This window comes from Salvelinus alpinus, chromosome 3 (genome assembly GCF_045679555.1).
Source record: "Salvelinus alpinus chromosome 3, SLU_Salpinus.1, whole genome shotgun sequence".
Lineage (NCBI taxonomy): Eukaryota > Metazoa > Chordata > Actinopteri > Salmoniformes > Salmonidae > Salvelinus > Salvelinus alpinus.
The window spans coordinates 26,783,415-26,791,830 of NC_092088.1; positions in this window are offsets into that span (position 1 = coordinate 26,783,415).

An 8,416-nucleotide genomic window follows, 5' to 3' on the forward strand; every position below is an offset into this window, starting at 1 on the left:
TGCACTTACTGTAGGCAAAGCCCACACCCTCTTTACACCCTGCTAGTTCATGTTGTGCCAGGGTGTCTCCAGAGAGAGAGACCAGATATCGTTTTCTCAACATTAATAGTTAGCATTTTAACCCCACTGTACAATGCATCCATGTCTTCCTTGATTCTATTCAATATTACATCTACACCAGATTGACGGAGGTCTGCTGATCTAGCCATGGCAAGTAGCCTGATAGCAGCCAGTTTAGACCTGTATTTTGGATTTATATTTCCTAGGGTGTAGTACACCATTAACAACTTGTTTGTTGATGCTAAGGATCCTAGTGGATTATAGATCTGTATTTCATCCATGTACAGAACAATCTGCAAATCATTTAGTTTCTCTGAAAATAAGGGTTGTGATTTTAGAAGAGCATCATATACAATATCATGAAAGAAACTTTCCCTGTACATCTGGGGTCCCTTTTCAACCATAGACTAAATCCTTGGGTGTGATAAGAACTGTTCTAGACTTTTGACTAATGGTACATAATAAAATCCTTTGTCTTTGATGAAAATGTCTTTTGATCCTCCACATTTCATCCTGCATATGGTTCGAGCAATGTGAATTTCCTCTGCATCCAAACAGCTAAACTGCTTCTTAATAACACTGTCCTGTCTAAATGTTGTTGCAACGCCAGCAAAAGGCCCAATGAAATTGTCAAATATATTCATTGCATCTTTTTCAAGTTGCCCTGATATGCTTCCTGAATGCTTCTTTAACACTGCCTCCATCTGCTTCCTGAGGTTGTCCAATAGTGATGATTGATACTGCTGTACCCCAGCAACAATGTCATTCACACCTTTCTGATAATGAGAGAGAGAGAGAGAGGTGGGGATGTCATCAATCATGTATACCTATGATATTCAGATGTTCTTATGACATATTCATTAACATAAGGACATAAGGGATCAACAATAGTAAGGTGGACAACCTGGCACTGAGAATGAACTCAACCATCACTGAACCACTACAAAATGCTCTGCATAATGTAACAAACCAAATGCTGTACTCTGTTCAGAAAAAGCATCTTACCTGTAAGAGACGATGCTTGGCTCTGGCATTTATCACAAAAGCAGTGGCATGTGTTGTCAGATTCAAAAAAAAAATTGACATTGAATGTAGTATCCTGAGGCTGGACATTACTAGTTCATGACAAGTATAATGTTTGTGACAGGAGAAATGGTTGCGAAGACTGACTATGAATGCTATTAGTAAATCGAAGTACTTAAAAAAATATGGTCAATTTCAGTAGATTGCCACCAACTGAGTAACTTACTTGTTGCACTGTGACAGCTCCATGTTGGTCAATGCCCCTTTGCCCTTCATCTGAGTCAGATGTATGGAGTTGCTGATCAGTGATGCTGGAGTTAGCTAGAAGATGATCGGGTTGAATGTTGTCCTGTGTACAACACATTTAAAGAAACAGATGATTATTTGAAATTGTATTTAGTTTCACCAATAGTGCTATTTAAATGTTTTGTTCCTATTTATCATCGATTATTTTCACATTAACCCAGCTTTAGCCATAAGAGTCATTATGGCGAAAATGATCGAATAGCCTAATGGACAGTATATGACTTTGGTCCGTGTTTCTTCCATTCATTAAATAATTTTTTTAAATCCAAAGAACCAAAAAAATGCTAGCTAGCTACTTACTTTTTCCGGTGGTGCTTGGCTTTCCTCCGATGGCTGTTCATCTGGTCGGGTGCAATCAAGTAGGTGTTGAAGGTGGTTTCTCTTTACATGATGGAAGGAATTGTACACTTGTCACGACCGTCGTCAGGGTGGAAATGACCGGACCAAGGTGCAGCGTGTTGAGCGTACATTTCTTTTTATTTATGAATGTCGCCAACAAAAACAAGAAACAACTAAACGAACGTGAAGCTGACTAGGGCTATACAAGCCACTAACACAGACAACTACCCACAACTAAGGTGGAAAAACAGGCTGCCTAAGTATGATTCCCAATCAGAGACAACGATAGACAACTGTCCCTGATTGAGAACCATACCCGGCCAAAACATAGAAACAGAAAACATAGAAATAAAGAAACTAGAATGCCCACCCTAGTCACACCCTGGCCTAACCAAAATAGAGAATAAAAGCCTTTCTATGGCCAGGGCGTGACAGTACCCCCCCCCCCCCGAAAGGTGCCGTCTCCGGCCGCAAAACCTGATTCTATAGGGGAGGGTCCGGTTGGGCATCTACTTCGGTGGCGGCTCCGGTGCGGGACGCAGACCCTGCTCCACCTCTGGCTCCCCCCACTTTGGTGGCGCCTCTGGACTGGGGACCCTCGCTGCAGGCCCCGGACTGGGGACCCTCGCTGGCAGCTCCGGACTGGCGGCCGTCGCTGGAGGCCCCGGACTGGAGGCCGTCGCTGGAGGCCCCGGACTGGAGGCCGTCGCTGGAGGCTCCGGACTGGAGACCGTTGTTGCAGGCTCCGGACTGTAGACCGACGTTTGAGGATTTGGACTGGAGACCGTCGTTGGAAGATCCGGACTGGAGACCGTCGTTGGAGGATTCGGACTGGAGACCGTCGTTGGAAGATCCGGACTGGAGACCGTCGCTGCAGGCTCCGGACCGTGGATCAATACTGGAGGCTACGTGCCATGGATCACCGCTGGAGGCTTCGTGCCATGGATCATCACTGGAGTGAGGAGACGTATGGACAGCCTGGTGTGTGGAGCTGCCACAGGGCTTACCAGGCTGGGGAGACATACAGGAGGCCTGGTTCTGGGAGCAGGCACAGGACTCACCAGGCTGGGGAGACATACAGGAGGCCTGGTTCTTGGAGCAGGCACCGGATACACTGGGCCGTGGAGGCGCACTGGAGGTCTCGAGCGTAGAGCCTGCACAACCAGTCCTGGCTGGATGGTTACCTTCACCCGGCAAAGGCGGGGCGCTGGCACAGGACGCACTGGGCTGTGCATACGCACCGGAGACACAGTGTGCAGAGCCGGCGCAGGACATCCTGGGCCGTAGAGACGCACTGGCGGCCAGATGCGCTGAGCCGGCACCATCCGTCCTGGCTGGATGCCCACTCTAGCCCGGCCGATGCAGGGAGCTGGAATGTAGCGCACCGGGCTGTGAACGCGCACTGGAGACACCGTGCGCTCCACCGCATAACACGGTGCCTGACCAGTTCCACGCTCCCTACGGTAAGCACGAGGAGTTGGCTCAGGTCTCCAACCTGACTCAGCAAATCTCCTTGTGTGCCCCCCCCAAGAAATTTGGGGATTGGCCTCCCGGTCTTTCGTGCTAGCCGTGACCCTGTGTAATCCTGGGCCCTTTTACTCGCTGCCGCCGCCTTCCTCGCTGCTTCCACCTGCTCCCACGGCAGGCAATCCTTTCCTGCCAGGATCTCCTCCCACGTCCAGGATCCTTTCCCATTCAGGATGTCCTCCCATGTCCATTGCTCCTTACCACGCTGCTTGGTCCGTTTGTGGTGGGTAGTTCTGTCACGATCGTCGTCAGGGTGGAAATGACCGGACCGAGGTGCATCGTGGTGAGCGTACATTTCTTTTATTATTGTAAATGTCGCCCAAAAAAATAAAAGAAACAACCGTGAAGCTTAACAGGGCTATAGTGCCACTAACAAAGATAACTACCCACAAACACCAAAGGAAAAAAGGCTGCCTAAGAATGATTCACAATCAGAGACAACGATAGACAGCTGTCCCTGATTGAGAACCATACCCGGGCAAAACATAGAAATACAAAACATAGAAATAAAGAAACTAGAATGCCCACCCTAGTCACACCCTGGCCTAACCAAAATAGAGAATAAAAACCTCTCTATGGCCAGGGCGTGACAACACTCTATATTCCTCAGTGCATCCGTCAATACCACAGAGCAATCAGAAATCAGGGCTGCGACTGTGCAATCTATTGATATGGCAGTTTCAATGAAAAAGTTATAAAAACACAGCAGATAACGCACTGTCAAAGCATCTTGAACGTTACTAAACGCAAGTAAAACGTTCCCACTGCTTTCGATGAAAAGGGCGGAAAGAACTGAAAATTATGTTCACAAGTATTTATAATATGACCAAGTAATTTGATTGGAGTAGAGAACAACAGCACTGGGACTTTTAACTATACATGTATCACTCCGCTTTACAGGTGTTCTAATAACCGTAAATTACATTAACGATCGTTATCTATCTTAAATTGTAACAAACTTCGCACCGCAAATATGAACATATTTCCACAAATAACATTTGAGTTAAATTATGAATGGTCGTCAGGAGAGGACGGTATCGTGTAGTCCTACACAAAGTAGCAGTAGCAAGCTAGTGTGTAGGAAAATGTATATGTGGTGCTTGGCAACAGTCCAGTACCAGACCAGTTGGGGAACTATGTGTGTTGGAACCAAATAAATGATGAAATAAATAAATAAATCTGTTGTCGCTTATTACTGTTAACTAATAAATTGCGCTTGTAGAACTGTTGTATAAAAGCAATATCACACTCGAGGTCGTGCTGTTATACTGAATATTATTATCTTTGGCCTGCGGCCTCGTACCTACGACCGAATCACAGCCGTGCTGATATTCAGCACTCCCTCTCATGTGATATTGCTTAACTGACGTACGTTCATCACATTATCTAGCTAAATAAGGGAGGCCTAAAAAACTAAAAAGTCAAATGCGGTCCAAATCTTTGAGTCATCTAACAACACCATGAATGAAGATGGAATGGATTACACATAACCAGGCATAGACCATATATCAACCTCAGTATTAAAAGGTAATGTTCATTTGTTTATACCCGTCTACCTTTCTCCTTAGCAAGCTAACGTTAGCTAACGTTCATTTGAATTGGAAAGTTGGTAAACAAAGTTAGCATGCTAATTTTAACTAGGTAACGTTGACTTTTAGCAGTTAATAACTGCATGAACGACCATTCGTTGAAAGAAATTGAACTTTGGTTAGATTGAGGGTGCTTTATTGCCAGAAATAGTGTTAATGAGGTGTAAATGTGACCTAATGACTGACACTGTCGATTATTTAGCTTCGCAGTCTTTGGCGCCCTTTCAATTGACAAAAGAAAATAAATAGAAATGGCGCCAAAGACAGCAAAGCGAAATTATCGATTGTGTCAGTCGTTGTCTACAATCTTAGCAAGGCAAGCAAAGATGAACTAAGATTTTCAATATGAGAGACAATTTAGCGTTAATGTTAGTTTCATTAGCTTGCACAATCTTTTGGTTTAAAGTAATTGACGTCAACGTTAATGATATACTGGTAGTCTAATTTTGTTAGCTAACATTAGCTAGCTTGGTTAATCATTCCTGCATTAACTGGAAAGGGAAGACAGTATTCTAATGTCTCATAACCTATATCAACCTGACACTTTGCGTCTATAAACTATGATTTAGTTGCTAATTACTTAATTTTACCATGTGGTTACATGTGTTTTCAGCTGCTAATATAAGCACAGACATGCTGCCTAGCCTCTCTAAGGAGGATTTACGTGATCTCTTTCCCGGGCCAGAGCACTTCTTCAGAAGGAGAACCATTTGGAGATTTACTCAAGGTGAAAATGAGGTAATGTTAGAATTGGACATTTGGGAGACATTTAATCTAACCATGCAGACAGTGTTTCCTGTTATCAAAGTAGAATTTACTGGCCATCATTACAATACATTTATCTACAGATGAGCTTGTTTTGGTGTTTGCTGTTAGGTTGTTGTTAGTGTGGTGTTCTTTGCCTTTATAATTACTATAGAATAAATGTATGTCTTATACAGGGTCAAGAATCAGACCTGTGTAGACCAGGCACCTCCTCTGGGACCTGTGATTCCATCCTCCTGTCCCCTCCATCCCCCCACCCCTCCAAACCCAAGAGACCAACATGGTGCCACCAGAACCGTACAGCTTGTCAGCCCACAGTATGTCTTATACACAGACACAGAGTTGGAGCAATCAAGAAGCACCTTTATTAAAAAACAGCGTGCTGGACAAGGAGACTATATCCTTTCCAACGATCTTCGCTGTCGATTAATCAGGAATACAGTACCAAGCATGATTTCCATTAACCTTTACTTAACACCCATCCCGGATCCGGGAGCATCCTCATCAGTAAAAGCTGACTAGCATAGCCTAGCATAGCGCCACAAGTAAATAATAGCATATAAATATCATGAAATCACAAGTCCAATACAGCAAATGAAAGATAAACATCTTGTGAATCCAGCCATCATTTCCGATTTTTAAAATGTTTTACAACGAAAACACAATATGTATTTCTATTAGCTAACCACAATAGCCAAAGACTCAACCGCATATTTTCACCATGTTTCTACCGCATAGGTAGCTATCACAAAACCGACCAAATATAGATATAATTAGTCACTAACCAAGAAACAACTTCATCAGATGATAGTCTTATAACATGTTATACAATACATTTATGTTTTGTTCGAAAATGTGCATATTTGAGGTATAAATCATAGTTTTACATTGCAGCTACCATAAAAAATATCACCAAAGCAGCCAGAATAATTACAGAAAGCAACGTGAAATACCTAAATACTCATCATAAAACATTTATGAAAAATACATGGTGTACAGCAAATGAAAGATAAACATCTTGTGAATCCAGCCAATATTTCCGATTTTTTAAGTGTTTTACAGCGAAAACACAATCAGGTTATACAATACACTTATGTTTTGTTCGAAAATGTGCATATTTAGAGCTGCAAACCGTGGTTATACATTGTGAAAATGTAGCAACATTTCCCCAGAATGTCAGGAGATATTTTGGACACTCACCTAATCTGACCAAAGAACTCATCATAAACTTGACTAAAAAATACATGTTGGACAGCAAATGAAAGATACACTGGTTCTTAATGCAACCGCCGTGTTAGATAAAAAAAAATAACTTTACCATAACAAACAGCTTGCGTTATTGCGAGACAGCGCCCGCCAGAACGGCAGAGAATAGAAATAACATTTTCCACAGAAATACGAAATAACATCATAAATTGTTCTTACTTTTGCTGAGCTTCCATCAGAATCTTGTACAAGGAGTCCTAGGTCCAGAATAAATTGTTGTTTGGTTTTAGAATGTCATTTTCTTCTGTCGAATTCGCTCCACGAGGCTAGCCAAGGTTGATAACGTTCCCATATTCTCTCGACGCAAAGAATGGAAATCCCCAAAAGTCCAAATAAACGTTGAATAAACTGATAGAACTCGGTTGAAAAAAACCTGCTTTACGATGTTATTATCACATGTATCAAATAAAATCAGAGCCGGAGATATTAGCCGTGTATACAGAACGCTTATCATAAGACAATATGGAGGTGCTTCCCGCGCCTTGGTAGACAAAGGAAATTCTGGACACGTCATTCCAAGAGCTCTTGTTCGACCTCAGATCAAGCTAGACACCCCATTCCACCTTCCACTGCCTGTTGACATCTAGTGGAAGGCGTTTGCAGTGCATGCATATCGATAAATATAAGGCAATTGAATAGGCAGGCCCTGGAACAGAGCCTCGTTTTCAGATTTTTCACTTCCTGTCTGGAAGTTTGCTGCCAAGTGAGTTCTGTTTCACTCACAGATATAATTCAAACAGTTTTAGAAACTTGAGAGTGTTTTCTATCCAATAGTAATAATAATATGCATATTGTATGATCTAGAAAAGAGTACGAGGCCGTTTAAATTGGGCACGATTTTTTCCAAAGTGAAAATAGCGCCCCCCTATTGACAAGAAGTTTTAAGAGAGCGGCAGGGGATGACTTCCAGTATTCATGCAGCCGTGACCTCACTGTAATGGCGAAGCGTCTCATAGAGTACTACCCAATGCTGCGGGACAGATCTACAACCAGTGGAGATGAGTAGGTAAGTCACTACTCAGGTATTCAACACGTTTCCAAACGCAGCACTGTTGGAACCTGGCAGTCAAAGTGCAAACATCTGACACTCAAAATAGGAGGGATGTGCTTCATTCAGATCAATCAGGGCAACATGTGTCTGCTTGTATCGTTTCATTTCTGGATTCGATTTTGTTTAACCTGTCTAGCGGAATCCCCTCCACATTCCACTGAAAAGGCAGCGCGCGAAATTCAAAAAATATTTTTTTGAAATATTTAACTTTCACACATTAACAAGTCCAATACAGCAAATGAAAGATAAACATCTTGTGAATCCAGCCAACATGTCCGATTTTTAAAATATTTTACAGCGAAAACACCACGTATATTTGTTAGCTCACCACCAAATACAAAAAAGCACAGACATTTCTTTCACAGCACAGGTAGCTTGCACATAACCCCCAAATAGAGATAGAATTAGTCACTAACCAAGAAACAACTTCATCAGATGACAGTCTTATAACATGTTATACAATAAATCTATGTTTTGTTCGAAAAATGTG